Source organism: Crocodylus siamensis, chromosome 6, assembly GCF_052110815.1.
Source record: "Crocodylus siamensis isolate JL-2025a chromosome 6, ASM5211081v1, whole genome shotgun sequence".
NCBI lineage: Eukaryota > Metazoa > Chordata > Crocodylia > Crocodylidae > Crocodylus > Crocodylus siamensis.
In genome coordinates this window covers 90,740,397-90,757,953 of record NC_143400.1, presented here as the reverse complement: position 1 = coordinate 90,757,953, position 17,557 = coordinate 90,740,397, and positions in this window count along the sequence as shown.

Genomic DNA, 17,557 nt, shown 5'->3' with positions numbered 1-17,557 from the left:
AGTCATATTTTTTAAATATAAGCTTCAGTTTACAGCATACGTTGCAAAATTCCTTCCCATATCACTGGGAGAAAAACCAAACAGAGTCACTGGGAAATATTAATTCCCCAGTTACACTGACATCAGTGCAAAAATACTTCCGACTCCCACCGCCTTAACCCCAAAATGACACTTGTCAGATTGCTGTTTAGACTCCATCATTTGTTGGTTGTGATCACGGGTATGATTCTGATATCATGAACCCAACAGGAGTAACTCTGTGAAGTCAAAGTCCCGGTGAATCTCATCAGAAGTGGTGGGCAATATCTTGGAGAATCGAGCATCGTATTTGTAAGTGCCCGGGGGGATGAGGAAGTGGTCCAAAGAGCATACTCAGACATAAGATGTCTTAGTTATTTTGGCACATTTTCATTACTTATTTAGTTTCAACAAATAATATGCTACCTCATCGTGCATGCTAAATAACAAAACCAGCATCAAATTTACCCATACAATGCAATAAGAAAACCAAGCAAGCACATGTTAACCAAAGTATGATCACAAAACATCATACAATAGGACAGCCATTTAGGTGTATTATTTATCATTTATATGACAACGATTAGCTTCCACTGTGCTAGGTGCCATACAAACACAGAGACTCCCTGCCCCAAAGAACGTCCAGTCTAAATATACAAGGCAGAGAAGATGGGAAGGGAGACAAGATACTGAGAGTTGAAGCGCCTTGCCCAGTATTACATACCTGGACATTAATACAGCCAAGAAAAGGACCCAGCCTCCTGACTTCCAGCCCAGTGCCCACACTATTGAACCACACTGGCTCTATCATATACACTGAAGATTTATAGTTGAAAGGAGTATTAATTAAAAAAAAATATGATAACAGATACCTATCAGTAGCAGACTGGATTTGAAGTTATCATCAAAATTTGAACCCCTGAAGTACTGAAAGCTTTGAGTCAACCAGTTTAGATTAAATTCAGAATGCCACCCATTGAACGTGTAGCATATTCCTCCAAATTGTAGGAAAAAGTTTTCAGTCGAACACCGGTGCTGTTCTATAGAAAGCCCAGAAATTCATGCAGTATCCTACAAAGTGCACCACAGGGATCCAACATCTCTTAGCTGACGGTACCTCCAAAATTATATATATAGCACTTGCCTTCAAGTGATGCAGAGGTAGCAGGTGCTGATATCAAACAATTGATACTTTTACATACATCAGTACTGGGGGGGGAGGGGCAGAATCTTTTCACCAAGCTCTACAGCCTGCCAAAAAAAGAAATCTCATGAGACACATAGCACAAAGATGTAACAACCATGAAGCAGTGAGACACAAGCACTGACTTGCATGCCATATACTTCACCTTCTTGAGGACTTCAGTCTCCACAATCATCTCTGACAGATCATGATGATAGTTAACTACTTAAAAACTTGCCTGAAGCTGTCTCTGCTGGACATTTGTTCCATTTGACAGTAAGTGGCCACCAAGGTAGCTGCTCCAATGCAAACTGCTAATGTGGTTAGGAAAAGGGCCTTATCTTTTTGAATTGAGGTACCATAGAAACAACCGCATACAACATAACCACATTAGCAATGATAACAGGACCATAACTTACAACCCCATGCTTGCACAACAGCCAAAACACTTACAGGCAATTCTTGTATACAGTCATTGCTACTGTTATGATGAGAAGCATTTTATGAACCAACTATTTTGTCTAAATTGTAAGGTCTTTACAATTTGCTTTGGCAGGGGGTCGGACTAGATGATCTACCTAGGTCCCTTCTGACTCTAGCTACTATGAAACTATGAAACTATGAAACAAGACCTGTCTCTATGGCCATGTACAGACATTCAGTTGCTCCTGGGAAAGTCGATGCTCTCCCAGGAGAAACCACAAGTGACAGATGTTCAGGATTTTTCTCCCAGAGCAAAAATGGCTACTCCAGGAGAAAAGTCATTTGGGAACAACCAGGGACAGTAAATGCCTGTATACTTACCTTTCTGAGAGAAGCCATAGCATAGTCCTTCACTATCCCAGGATGTTTTGGTCCTGCCCCCAGCCCCCAAGGGAGACAATGTGTCACTCAGGCAGTAGACAATGTGTCTACTGCTCCAGCTGAGCAGGGTACATAACATTCCCCCTTCACACCCCCCATACAGGCTGACCCTGGAGCAATCTGGGTCAGCCAGTTAGGGCTGCCCTGTGCACTGCTGCCATCTGTCTCCAGGCAGATAGAAGGCACCTGAAGAGCATGCTGAGATATGTATACAGGGGCACCCTGGCTGCATGGCATCAGCACTGCAAGCTCTCTGCTCTTCAGGGGCTCAGCATTTGAATGCTGGTATCAGGTATCCCCTGGTAAGCTTTTGTACCAGGAAAACAAATCCAGGAGAACTCTCCCAGATGATTTGAATGTGTGTACACTGTTTAAACAGTACCTAGTTATTCTTAACTGGAATCTGGATAACACAGTAATATTCTCATAATATATTTTGGATACAGACACAGGGCCTCCCAATCCAAACCCCTCAAAAGTCAATGGAAAAGCTCTCATTGTCTTTGGGTAATTTACAATATGCCCTTTAAACGTACACTGTGTTACCAAAGATTAAGAGTAAGGATGATTTACTGCATAACATGTATCCATGCCTTCTCAACATTAAAAATTAAAGGCATATTCCATCGCATCTCCTAAATAGAGTAATACCTGCCAAAAAGCAAGGACTGTAGGCCCTTCTATATTAAAAATAAAATCAACTAAGATAATGCATAGTAACAGGATGGCTTTATGGTACCACATAAGTTATATCACAAAAGACTAATATAGACAGCTGGCTGATTTTTAACATGTAGCATAATCTTTTTTTCCAAGATAGCTAATAAGAGATTTCTCACATGTCTGTTGAAACACACAAAGAGAAGTCTTGGGGAAAGAGATACATTTAATTCTCCATTTGTTTTTTTAAGTACCAAGAACTATTTTAAACAAGGGCATCTTAATCCAAAATATCAGGTCTGGTCAACTCCATGCACACACCTACCATGGGAGCGGTTAAAACCAGATCCCAGTACTATGGCTCCCTACCCTGTGATGAATTCCCTTTGTAGGCAATGACACAAGTTCCAGGATTCTGACAGAGTACATCAAAATCTCCAGGTCTGAACCACCTTGCAGCACGGAAAGTTTGGTCTGGCTCCATACTCTACCAGTTTGGTTCATCTTTGAATTCAACATCGACTGGCGTTCCACTGAAAGCGGGGAAGCGGGCAGGCAGAAAACATTCCTACCAAGAATAAGAAATGGGAAAATGCTACAGGGTAAGCCACACCAATCACACTGAGGGCTTTTTACAGAAAAATCTTATACCAAGTTCTTTGAAAATTCTATTGATATTTTTGTGCAATTTCTGACTTAATTAGTGAAAAGCAGAGAAACTGTTATGATTCAGAATTTGGGCCACTGTTCAAATAAAAATCCAAAATCATCAGGATTTTACCTTGTAAGCTTGCAGACCTAGCTGTAGCTAACTCAGTAATTACATTGTACTGCCAGCAACAATTCAATATTTTTTTTCTCGCCTGAGGGTTACAACACATTTGCACCATAGGGAAGCTTTTTCTTTTTACATCGCAAAACTCCACCACAAACTCTTCCTTTATTCATAACAGCTAGATCTCCAGCTGAGATAGGCACTTTCGTATTGCTCTAGATGACAGTTTTCTGTGTTCTTTCCAAGCTCAGGGGGTTTAATAAACATATCTGGCAATCTTTCGATAGCTGGAGGGCTTGGGATGACACTGTGTGCAAACAATGTGCTCTCACTGCTAGGGAAACAAGTTTATTCAATTATTCAATTAATAGATTACAGTCAAGATACTTGTTATCCTACATTGAAAAAATAGGGAAAGGACTCTGAGAATGAGGGTAGGTCCCAGAATTAGCACAAGGCTACACAGGCAGAAAGGCACCAAGCTAAAAAAGAAAAGAAAAAAAAAAGGAAAACAAAAGAACAGACACTTGTTGATAGAGTCCTATATTTAAAGCAGGGCATAGACTTCTGGGTTGAGTGTAGAAGTGAGTTTTAATCCCAGGACTAAGGCTGTATTTCCATGGTGCTGGACACATCTTTTTTTAACTATCTGACTCTGTTTTCCAATCTGTAAAATGGGGATAAATATACTTACTTCACCTACCTAGTAAGGTTGCATGAGGAGATTTTATTAAATAACTGGAGAAATTCTTCCCTGTTGTATCTCCATTGTTTTCACAGGAGCAGCCACAATTTGAGCCAGAACATTACAAAGCAGTTTAAAAGAAGTAGGATAAAACTCATCTTTGATTGAAACACCTAAAAGCAGACCAACTAATTCCCTTAAAAAAGGGATTCAAGAGATCAAAAATCAAAAAAGTGGGGAAACTCAGGCTTTCTGTGTTGAAAATTACTCATGGACCCGAGCGGATCGGTCCTGTGTTCCACGGGGCCTCTACAACTGGGGCTGATATCCTAACCTCTTGTCTATTTTCAAATGTGTCTAAGGCAAGCTGAGACCCGTGGAATTTGCCACAGGGCTAAATCAAACCTTAACTTCAAAATAAGTATGATAGATAAATTTGTCTGAAGGATGATTTGTGGTTGAAGGTGCTTGATAGGGACACAAGTGGTATAAGCTCATTTCACACTTCTGCCACAAACATGGAAAAAAGATTCTCTCTGGTTGGGCCTCAGCTTCCCCGTCTATAAAATGGGATAAAAACAGTTCTTTTGTTTCCATTCTAATGGAAGCAAAAGCAGAAACTGTCAACGTGGGGCTCAGTCCTGGAAGGGGCTTGTAAATACCTTCTAGCTCAATAGTGTGATGCTCTGTGACCTACCGGACCTACCAGAAGCTATGGTAATACCAATAATAAATAAAACTTCTATAATATGATCAAGAAATAAACGGAGATCCTAGTCAGAGCCCAGCATGTGCGCTATTAAAAATAAATAAAAGTAGAAAAGGAAATTAAGAAAAACACGATGGTGAAAATTCAGCACAAGTGTGGGTAAGAACAATGCTGCAGCCTCCATAAACTGCAGTGACAGTCAGACAAGAAGATCAAAAAATGATGTAAGCAGGAATAGCGCTCAGAGTCCTTTATGGAATAATTTGGCCAACAGCACGAACAGTCAATATCTTTTAGCTATACCAATGTCTTTGCCAAATGAAATTTTATTTTACTTGAAATTCTGTTAACAGAAGCAAATGTAGACCAACCTGGTGGCCTTTTACGATCAGATCACCAGATCATTAGACGCAGGGGTAGCAGTGGATATAATCTTCCCGGACTTCCGGAAGGCTTTCGACACCGTCTCTCACCCCGTTCTCATTAAGAAACTGGGGGGCTGTGCTGTAGACACCCACACAGTCAAATGGGTCGCCAACTGGCTGGAGGGCCGCACCCAGAGGGTGGTGGCGGATGGGTCCTCCTCAGCCTGGAAGGACGTGGGCAGTGGGGTCCCCCAGGGCTCGGTCCTCGGGCCCGCACTGTTCAACATCTTCATCAGCGATTTGGATGAGGGGGTAAAAAGCACCTGTTCAAATTTGCTAATGACACTAAGATGTGGGGGGACGGCACACTGGAAGGAGGCAACAGGCTACAATCGGACCTAGACAGGTTACAGGGGTGGGCGGACGAGAATAGGATGGGTTTCAACACAGACAAGTGCAAGGTGATGAACCTCGGGAGGAACAACCGGCACCATACCTACAGGTTGGGGAACTCCCCTCTTGTCAGCACGGAGGCGAAAAGGGATCTGGGGGTCATCACTGACTCCAAGATGAACATGGGCCGGCAGTGTGGGGTCGCAGTCAGGAAGGCCAACCGCACCTTGTCATGCATCCACAGATGCATCTCGAGCAGGTCCAAGGAGGTGATCCTCCCCCTCTATGCGGCACTGGTCAGGCCGCAGCTGGAGTACTGCGTCCAGGTCTGGGCGCCGCACTTCAGGAGGGATGTGGACAGCATGGAGAGGGTCCGGAGGAGGCCACTTGCATGATCAGGGCACATCAGGGCAGGCCCTATGAGGACAGGCTATGGGACCTGAACCTGTTCAGCCTCCCGAAGAGAAGGCCGAGGGGGGATCTAGTGGCCTGTTATAAACTAGTCAGGGGGGACCAGCAGGCATTGGGGGAGTCACTGTTTCCCCGAGCACCGCCAGGAGTGACCAGGAATAACCGTCACAAGCTGGCAGAGGGTAGGTTTAGGTTAGATATCAGGAGGCGCGACTTCACAGTCAGGGCAGCTAGGGTCTGGAACCAGCTTCCAAGAGAAGTGGTGCAGGCTCCTACCCTGGGGGTGTTTAAGAGGAGGTTAGATGCTCATCTTGCTGGGGTCGTTTGACCCCAGTACTCTTTCCTGCCACGGCAGGGGGTCGGACTAGATGATCTGCTCAGGTCCCTTCCCACCCTAGAAACTATGAAACTATGAAATGTAACTAGATTACAGTTTTATATGGCACAGATGCCTGAAAAAGGGACAGCTAAGCATTTGTCACTATAAGCACAACACAGGCAGATTTTTAAACAAGGAAATGCTACAGAGTAGACTGGGACAGGGGAGACTGCCTGTCTGGAGTTGTAGACTTAAGCACCTCTTTGTATAATCCCCAGAGGTACGCTGACGTAGCATGATAGTATTTTAATAGCTTAGGCGACAGCCAAAAACTGTTGTAGGAACAAGCAGAAAAACAAGTTTTTACCACATTTTCCAGCCCTCGTTTGCACCTCAGGGTAGAGGTTTCATTTGCAGGCCTTGCATACATATGCAGAACCTACAGCGCCGCTGAAATGCAGCTATGCTTCAGAAGATAGTATCTAGCGGTGGCATAGCACTCACCCTACAGGTATAAATCTAACAGCTTAAGTAGAGGTATAAATCTAACAGCTTCCCACATGTAACAAAATGTTGAGAGACCCATTAGGCAGCATAGCACTCAGCCACGCTGCCATGGAAATAAGCCCCATCCACCTGCTTTGCCCCCTCCGCTCTCATCATCCCCAGAAAGAGGTGGCAGAAGGATGCCTTGCAAGGTGCTTTTGGCCTTGTACTCAAGACCTAGGCACGGTCAAGAATAGCAGCTTGGGCACCCCCAATAAGCCGCCACCTCTTCATTTCCATGGTCGATATGAGCAGAGCAGAAGTGCATGGATGACATTTTTTTTCCTAAGAGGTGTGACTCAGAGCTCAGCCGTGATGCTACAGACCTACCCAGAGGGATTTAACAACTTGCCATAGATCGGGGAGAAAGTCCATCACAAAGGCAAGAACTGAACGCAGACCTCCTGACTCAGTCGATCGCCATAACTATCCTCTTACCAAGCTAGGCTCTAAACTGCAAGTGGTGTTTGGCAAAAAAAAGTCATCTCTCATCTCTCCCCATGGCAGGGAAGGAAAAATTCTAAAATACATATCCACATTGCTCCAGCCATTGGTGACTGCAACCAGAGCCATCCCTAGGGGGGTGGGGGCAAATCGGGGCGACTGTCCCGGGCCCCACGGAGTCGGGCTGGCTTTGCGTCCAGACGGTCACCACCCGCCCCCGCCACCACATCCAGGCCCCGCACAGGCTGATTTTCCCCGGGCCCCTGCTACGGTCATCTCTGACTACAACAGACTGCCATGCTCAGTACCGTGTGATCATGCTTATGAGCCAACATTCATGTCCCGCAGTAAAGGTGCAAGAGAATAATTACAACCCATTTCACGGCCCAGTTCCCCAAGTGTACTAACATTTGAGAAGAAAATAAAGCAACAAGACCAAGTTAGAGTCCATCCAGTCACTTCTGAAATGTGTGTAGCCTGGAAGGGCTTTCTCCTCTAAGCAGATGGATAAACCTATATTTAATGAATAGCCCCTGTAGCTAGGCTGTGCCCTGGAGAGGTGTGCAGGTCCTGGCGGCAAGAACGATGAATTCTCCCGCTGAAGCAGAACCACTCTGATAACACAGGTCTGCAGGAGCTCCCGATAAATGGGTAAAGCGTCCCGGGCGTGCGAGGAACCCTGGCCCCATCACTGCTCTCAAGCTTCCCTCCTTTCTACTTTACTGGCAATAAGACATAACAGAGCTGTGCTCCACCACAGATACATTAATGAGCGTGAACCCTCCATGTACGGGCTCTGCAAATACGGCCCTGGTGCCTTGCAGTCAGTGCCCCCTTTTCCTATAGGGAGGGGCTCGGCAGTCGTCAGCCCCCTATTCGCATCTCAGCCCGAAGACTTTATGGTCAATAAGCCTCTCTTTCGCCCTTTCATCGCCTGCCCAACACATTCATTTTTATGATCTAAATCCTGGAGTCCTCACATTCAGGCTAAACTCCTGTTGAGTGCCACAGCAAAATTTCAATGGGATCTGTGAATAAGAACTGAGAGTAGATAGGAGAGCTGAGTGAAGAATTAGAAATGAATAATTTATTCACTTAATCCAGCCTCCTTTTCTCTTCACAGAATAGTCATGAATTTCCCCCGGTTTGTTGGTCACTCGCATGTTCGGCCAGCCTTCTCGATTTTTTCGCTCTCTAGCCTGTGACTGAATCCCCAAAGGTGAACTATGTTGCTTGATTATAATTGGACAGAGGAGCCACATGGCAACCTTGTTTGCATGATACAGTATTTCCCAAAAACTCATGCTTGCAACTTTTAAATCCCATTTCTAAACGTCTTGTGCCTTTTTCAACCCACTCCTGTCCATAACACTGAATAGTTGACATACAGGCAAGAGGCAAAACACGCACAAGGAAAGGACGGCCTCAGTGAATAGATTAAAAAAAAATTAAAAATATATTCATGGGTATTTTTTCATGAGCTGTTTTTCAACTTTTTTTGTCTGTAGTAATTACTACATGAAATGCATTGGGAATTAGGCCTTGCCTACAGCGATAATGTTTCTCATTAGTGCTTGGGCCTTTTTACTCATGAGGGAAAGCCCTATGAAATTAAGAGGACTGGAATTAATAGGGTTTATTCCGAACTCAAGCGGACCTCTAAAAACGACTTTGGAAATCTACAGGATTTAATAAGCAATTACATCCTTGCTACGGAATTTGAGTGCTGGATTTACAAAATTTGACCAAAAAAATAAAAGCATTCGGCCTTTTACTAAATTCCACAAAATTCTTCTGCGAGAGTCGATAAAAAACCCATTCCAAACCAGCTTGTCCCAGCAGCCGTCTCCCTGCGGAGGGATGGCACCCTTGGCTTCCCCCCCTCCAGAATTTTATGCACCTGCTCAATGGCACGAGCTAGATCCTACCGACTTCAAAGGAAACGAGCTGCGGCAGAGGTGTAAATGTTTGCAGTTCAGGGGAACAAGCGGTTCATCAGAGGTGCAGATCCTGCTGCGCGATTCTGCATCGCTTGAAAACTGCAACCAGACCTGCGTGATCCCGAGGCAGGATCCGAGCCACGCCACTGAAAACGCTAATACTAAGACTATGAAATCAAGCCATAAAACCTGCAGCAGGTGCTTGCAGAGGCATAAGAACGTAGCATAACATGAAGTATCATGTCATTCAGGCAAGCTGAATAAAACCATGGACAAGAGAAACAGAGAACAGTACAGAAAATACGAGAAAACTCCATGCCCGGATTTTTCTTTTTTCTTTTTTTTTTAAAGAGAAATAATTGTGCAAAGAAACTCAACAGCTCTGTAGACAAGCTCTTTTTGGGAGAAATCTTGGTAATCTTTCTTTTCTTGCATACAGAAAAATGCCCTCCATTATTTATTTATGGATTGATTTTTAAAACATCTTTTCCTTCAAAAGCAAGGCTGGGAAAGAGCATTTTATCACCTTCACAAATGCCAGCTGGAGATGGTGCTTTTTGGAAAACAAATGCCATCATCGAAACAAGTCCCGTGCTACAATGACTTGGGCAAAAGGAAGGCTATCTGGCTGAACAGACTGGCTCCCAAAGGCTTTATTCACTTCGGGTTTTGGTTGGATTTGCTCGAGGAAGGCCTCTGGCCCTGGGAACGAATAACGCTATTTGAAAATAACGTGCGCTCGTTGCAAGCAAAAGCAGGAGTGCGTCGTCACTGCCGAGCCCGCTGCCGAGCTTTTCTGATTATACATTCGGCTAAATACTGCTCTCTGTGCAAGTTCAGTGAATCCACTGGGTTTCCCCATTTCTACATAAGGCGAGTTTGGGCCACGTTCCTTCCAGCTTTCCAAAAAAGGAAGGTAAGAAAGTGCAATTCCAGTGAAAACGACGGTGTTTCTCTCAACTTCCATTTCATAACTAACATCTGGGGAAAATTAAGCCGCAGTTTTTTTCCTCCCCTCCCCCCCCACACACAACACAAAATCCTGCATATATATCTGATGTATTTTATACATATTCATCCTCATAACTTGACAGATGGGAGGAATCTTGCAGTCATTTCTAAAAGCAGACAAAAGGCCGTTGGTTCTGCTCCACATGATGATTTGTGAAGACAGAATATCACCCGCTTCCGTTGATGATTATATAGTTCTATCCATCTGTCTGCCACTGGAGGTTGCGAGAGTGAGATACAAGCTCACACCGTCTTCATAAACAAAAGTAGACTGTGCTGTCAGTAGTCAGACACGCCAACTAATTGGAGCTGTCGACAGACACAATATTCTGTGTCAACAGCTCCGGTAACAGTTTGAAACAGCAATGATATGTTGGGTGATGGTGAGGATGACACATATGTCTCTAATAGCATGCTAGAAATCTGACATAACTAGAAAAGAATTACTAAAATGTGATTCCCAACCTCTAGTTTCGCTGGTAAGATTTCCCAGTCTACACAGCAAGGCAGGGGGAATAAAATGGGCCTGTGCAGGCTGTACTTGTATACATCTTTCTCTGTATCATTGCACGTGCTGACAGCTTAATTTGAGACGTACAATGGCCTAACTTGAAAACGGAGCTTGCCACCGAAATTTTTTTCAACCCGCCGCCAAATTCTGAAAGGGGTTTGCGAGTTAAAAAAAAGGAGAAAAGCTTTCCCCCCACCCCCATTCCCCCGGTGCTTTCCATGGTTCGAGCCACACTAAAATGGGTCAAATGTGATCCATGCTATATGGGCTTTTTATTTCTTCATGCTGTTTAATTGAAAGATTGAAAGATTATTCTCTGATCTTGCAGAGACGTATTTTCATCTTTAAAATGAGAAGTTAAGCACACGCATAAATATTTGTTGGCTTTGGGGCTGGGTTTGTGGGTTTTTTATGGCTAGGCAACATCTGTAATACTTTGTCATCTTCTTTCTGGATTCCCAATCCTAAACATTTACTAATAACTTTTTACTATATAAACGGAAACCCGAAAGATGTTGATTTAGATGCCACTGTAAGATACTGGCAAAGGAGGTAGTAGCCGCAATAAGAAGAAAATATACCATGTTTCTTTGCTGTCTTTACCCATCTGCCTAATCACTCAAAGCTGTCTCTTTGGCAAAACTTTAAATCACATTTTAAGCTCTGCTAATGTGTGTTAAAATAGCTCCCACTCTTCCATACCATGGGAATTCCCAAGTGCTTCAAAGACAGTAACAATATTGCTAAAACACAGGCATCTTTGTAGCTGAGGACCGCAAACCAAACCATACCCAAGCACACACAGAGCATACGGCAGTTTTACTGTCTGGTTGGAAAGATCTAGCAGACAGTACATGTTAATATTTATCAGCTTTGCAGGGAAAGACAGCTGAGCTGACACAGACCCTGGGCACTGTGCCTGTGAGTTCCCAGAGCTCGAGTCAGTTTAAAGAAGAGGTCCAATCCTATCACCCACTCCCTTGCCTCAAGCAATTTTGGAAGACTGATTCTCCATTATTGTGCACCTTCTGAAGCCCTTTTCAGCTGAGTAAAGGAGGCACGAAGGTAACATAAAATGCTTTTGTTTTCCCTGAGCCTGAGGAAGGGCATGTGTGCCTGAAAGCTTGCAAAAATATATATATTTTTTTTTTTTTTTGCAGTTTCTTAGTGGATCCAATAAAAGGAATCATCTCTGAACCAAGAGTCCTAGAGTTTTGCATTTTGTTCCATCTTAACCTGGTAGGATTAAGGTTTACTGGGGGAGAGGGGTCCTTGAGTGATGTGTCTGTCCAGTACCCAGAACGAGAAGGCCCAGCGTGCGACTGAGGTCCCTGGATACTCTCACAGTACGACTCCTAAATAAGAGTAGCATCGCTCCTCACTCATCTAAGCAACTGCACCATGTCCAGGGCAAGGGGAATCTGACCCACAACAGTTTGCTAGTGCAGGGTGGTGGGAGAGGGGCAAAATCGAAGCTGTGATGTGGCTTTTCTCAAGCCTCCCTGAAATGGGGATTTATGGGGTGCGACCGGTGAATAGTGTGGATCGCAGCCTGGAAAAGGCAGAACCCAGATCCTCCTCCAAAAGCACAACCCTACCGCAAGAATGTCCTCCGGCGCAAGACAGGAGGAAAAGAGAACAGCACAGTGGGACTTACCAGCAGGTACCTACATCAAAGCGGCAGCCAACTACCGACTGACTCCATTAGGGCTGCAGCAGCTGCTCGCTGCCAGATTTAAAGGGCCCTGCCCCAGCAAAGCATGCTGGGAAAAGAAGTTTCTGCAGGAGAAGCAGCCTCCTATGAGAATTAATAAGGAGCAGGGAATGCCCGGAAGGGACTTCTGGGAGAAAGGCTGGTTGTGTGCGCTGCAATGATCATGTCTGCTTTTGCTCACGTATACTGCCCCAAACTCCAATATCGTATCTCCCCGGGATTTTCCATAGCTGCTAGCAGTATGGAGCTGATGACACACACAGCGCAGCTGTTCTGGTTCCACCCAGCAGAGGGCACACAGCTCAGTTTTCTGGGATATTTTATGCTTTCTGGGGATGGTAACTGTTCCCGTTATCACGGCTGTGTTTTGCATTGTTCTCTTCTTTGCTACCCAAACCTATACGGCATCATCATCATCATCAAGCTTTACTAAGGCAATAAGCTAATAACAACATCCAACAGATTCCCCAACTGTGAAAAAGAAAATCTGTCAAAATAGTTCCAAGTGGGAAGGCGTGGGGGGAAGAGGGAGAGAAATAAAAAACCAAAGTCAGACAATATTATTTTCTCCATATAGCCAAGGAGCAAGTTACTCAACACAACAACAAGAAATGTGTATAAATAGTGTGACAGTCATTTACTCAGACTGAGACTCTAGCAGCTGGGGCTGTTTGCATAATATGCAAATTGAGCATCGTTCAGGGAAGGAAGAATGACTGCTTTGGCACTTGCGGGGCAAACACGAACTGGTGTGGGCAAAAGTCCAGCAAGAGACAAACCGTGCCGAAAAAGTGGGTGGCGAGACTCAGGACGGGGAACAGTCGGAAGAAATCCCTGGGATCCAAAACGCGCAAGACAAATGCCGCGCACTTTGAAAGTTTCCGTGGTTCGATTCCAAGTATTGAGGAAGAACATATTGCAGTCTACACACCGCAGGAGATGTGGCAACATTCATGGCTCAGCCCACAATCTCCTTACTGCCTGTTGTCTTGCGTTACACTTATATGTGCCCACTGTGCCTGGCTCGGAGTCACTGCTAGTCATCAGGATAACTCTATTAGTTGCCATGTTCAGAACCTGGAGAGCAAGGCACATAAAACCTGGGATCATAGGGACAGATCAAAGGGATTTGGAAATCTTTAGCCTACTTATAGTAATGATCCACACAGATGGAAAGGCTCCCATTGATTTCAGGGGGGGTTGGGGCGAACGCCATCGATTTCAGGGGGGGTTGGATCAAACGCTTTTGTCTCGTAACAGGGATACGGCAGTAATTCAGGCCCTGATTCTGCTGGGAGCGGGGAGAGGAAAAATGAGCCTCTGCAAGAACCCAACCACACAGAGCCCCTAGTTGGAAAATGACAACAGGATGCAATGGTGCTTTCTTGATAAACGTGAGAGAAGGTGTAGGTATTCATTCAGATGTACTATTATTCCCAAAACAGCCAAGCGCAGGGCACAGCTGAGGACAGTTTCATTATTCAAACTTTGGGTGCCTTTGAAAGCTGTTGAGATTGGCTTCCCTGCCACATGCACTGGGATTGAATAATTATTCTAACAGTCCCCAAAGCCCTTTCCCCATCCCTTGTGTGGCACATTACAGACTATATGGGTTCTCCAGGTACAAATTGCTAAACAATTACTGATGAGAGAAAGGTCATAATAATAGGTTAGAGAAGCCTTTGCAGACTGCCTTTACTTCATGGCCATTTATAAAGAACCATTTCATCCCTTTGTTATAATGATGAGAAGGAAGTCATTTAAGGTAGTTAAAGACAAGCAAACAAAAGGCAGGAGAGCAGCGCTGTGTAACTTCTACTTTCACTTCCTGCCTACTCCATTACTTCTGGCATTATGGGAGAAATAACATGATTGGAATGACCTAAAGGTTAGAAAGGGTGGGCAAGGTTTACCTGGTGGAAAGCTGAGCGAGCACTGTTGGCTAAACCTTTTTGAAAGCTAAAAGTGGTGCCGTTTAACAAAAATACTAAGCTGTCATTGAAAAAAGTACATTACATGGAACTACTATTTCTCCCCGGGCTTTCTTATCTCTATTTTCCCCCTTAAACGCTTCTCCTTTTTTCTTTAAAAAAAAAAAAGAGGCATAAAGATGAAATCTCTCGCTGAAAACTTGAAAGAATAAGGGCCAGATTCTGAGCTCCTTGTCAGCGAGGGAGATCCAAAGAGCTCTCCTTGACTGCAAAGGAAAGAGTCCGAGTTTACATCATGGAAGCTGGAGCCAGGGTCTGGCCCAGTCTACAGAAATCCATATCAGACGGGCAAACTTCAATACCTGAACTTTTCTCAGGTGCCAAGAGTCTTTGTGTGGGCTTTCATTTTGCAACAAATGTCACAGCTTTAGCAAGCTGTCTCGGCGCTTGTGGCACAAGAGTCGAATTCAAGTCCGGTGGCAATTAGCAGAAGCATCCAGGTTACTGAAAAATATCTGCCCTTGGGGAAGGAAAATCCAGTGAGAGAGAGTCTGAGTGACCAGGCAACAGTGACCTTGAGCACAGCCATGCAACAATGAGCCATTGACAGAGCCGTTTGGGATGGAGGTTTGGCACTTTCTCCACGAGGGCGAGTTACTCTAAGCCCTGCTCGGAAAGAGAAGCTGGAAGTGTTAAAGAATGCAATACGGGTGGGAACAAAAGAGCGAGATGTCCTAATATTTCCTGCTATGAGTAACACTGACTGTGCTCAGTTTTCAGGGATCTTTGTTACAGAGCCTACTTCATTTAAGTCGGAGGCAAGTGCAAGAGGGGAGACAGGGATCTTACAGCTGAAGTAAAGGGCTGGAGCGCCAGGCCCGCGTTCCCTTTTATTTGTTCAGTGAGCCCTTCCCTGCTATCTTCAGCAGATCGCATCAGCCCAGATCCTTAAGGGTATGTTGGTGCCCAACTCCTACTGACATCAGTGGAAGGTAGGTGCCTTTGAGGATCTGGATCCTAATGTATCTGTGCCTCAGTCTTCTCATCTGTAAAATGGGGGTTATGCTGCAAGTCTTTATTGACCAGGGCAAAAGCATGGATATAAGGTTCTTTTTATGGTGACTGATGCCAAATCATCCCTTTGGCAGGACCAGGATTTACTCTTTCCCCTCCAGAACATGCCATACAGAGCTAACCACACATTCACACTGGCTCTCAGGCTCTGCCCGCTCCATTTCCAAGGCATGTGACCCTATTCCAGCCATACTGCCAGGGCTACCATAGCCGGGCTCTACTGTAGGTAACCTGCCTTGAAGAGAATTCCCCAAAACAAGGCAACTGCGCTCAGAGGAGCCATGGTATGGGGTGCGTGTGGAGAGAGAGTTGGCTGTGAGCCTGTTTATCACTTGCCCAGACTTCCTGCGAGGTGGCACAAGGGGAATCTGTTCCGATTACAGCTCTGGCCTGGGGCAAACTCTGATCCCCATTATCTCAGGCAATGCAAGAAAGAAGACTCTCACCATAAATTCACCTTAAGCAAGAACAAAGCATGAAGGAATCTTTCTTTTATAGACAAAATGCCCCTTTGTCGCTTGAGTCAGGTATGATCACATTTGTGTGTTACCTTCATAGTTTGGGGAAGTATGGGGGGTGGAGGGGTATTTAAAAAAAGAAAAGCCAAACTTGGTAAACTATTTGCAAGGCACGCTAGTTTATAGTGCACATTTTTGGACGAAATTAGGTCCTACTCGCACCTTAGGAATTTAGCCAGGCAAATTTGTGTTCCTTTAGTCAGTTGCTGAAATAATAGCCTCTGCTTTTGTTTCATCATGACTTGATTACTATAATTATTTGCTCGCTAGACTTCCAGCTATTGCTCTCTGATTATGGTGAGTACAGAATTCAACTGCTAGACTACATATTGCATCTAAGTCTTTCCATCACATTACCCCTATATTCCCATATTAAGAGAGCTCCATTGGTTCCCAATGCACCGGCGGTCTGATTTTTCAGATCTTGCCACTAATTTACAAGGCTTTACACTGGAAGCCTTAGATAAATCTTTTGCTGCTCCATGTCTGAAGAGTCTTAGAGCTGTACTTGTGTATGCTTTTGTCTACCCCATAGTGATTTAGACCCTGAACTTGTTTAGCCTTGCTCACATGGGTAATTTTACTGGCTTCAATGGGAAAAGCTTCTGTGAGTAAGGGGTACTCATATGAGTAAATGTCTGTAGGCACAGACCCTAAGTGATCTGGAGGGCTTCGCTATTATTCACTTCTTGAAAAGCCCTTGCAAAGAAATAAGAGAAGCCGTACCGTATTTATTCATAGTTATTATATATGTACCATGTATTTTTCTTAATCTCTCTTTGTTCTTGAGTACATGCCCTCTCTCTGCAGTAGTGAAACACAATATTTCTCGTTGTGGATTTTCACGTGTGAAAATGGTGTGCCAGCCCCCATCACTCCCCACCCCCACGAATTTACATATCCCAAAATGATACAAATCTAAACTGCATATATTATAATTGGTGTAGTAGTAGTCGTAGCACTAGCACACTACTATCAGGGCTCTAAGCCCAAACGTCCGGGGTGCTGTATATGCAGCTAACCATAGGTTATTCCCTGCCCCAAACAGAGTTAAAATCAACACATCTTTCTACACTTAAAATGAGACATTGCCACTTTTGCAGTAAAAAATAAGCATTTGTTGCTTTCTTTCATTTTTGAGCTGAAAAGGGAGTTCAGGCAATGACTTTAGTCATCAGCTTTGGAGGATTTACAGCTTAGAGTGGCTCATTTATTATTATTTTTTAAACACACACACACATTTATGTAATGAGAGATACTTTCTTCTCTGAAAGTCTTGTATTCCACGGCAGAAAGAAGGTCAAAGAAAAAAAGCGGCATTGTTCTGTAGGCTCCCCTGTTAAAAAGTTGCCCTCGCTGGGAATATTGAAGCTGTCGGGATAAATGTATGAACTGGGCACACTGAATACCCCAGATCTTTCAAAATAAACTCAAATTCTTTTCCAACAGAACACAATGGAAATGAAGGAGGGGATCATTAAAACCT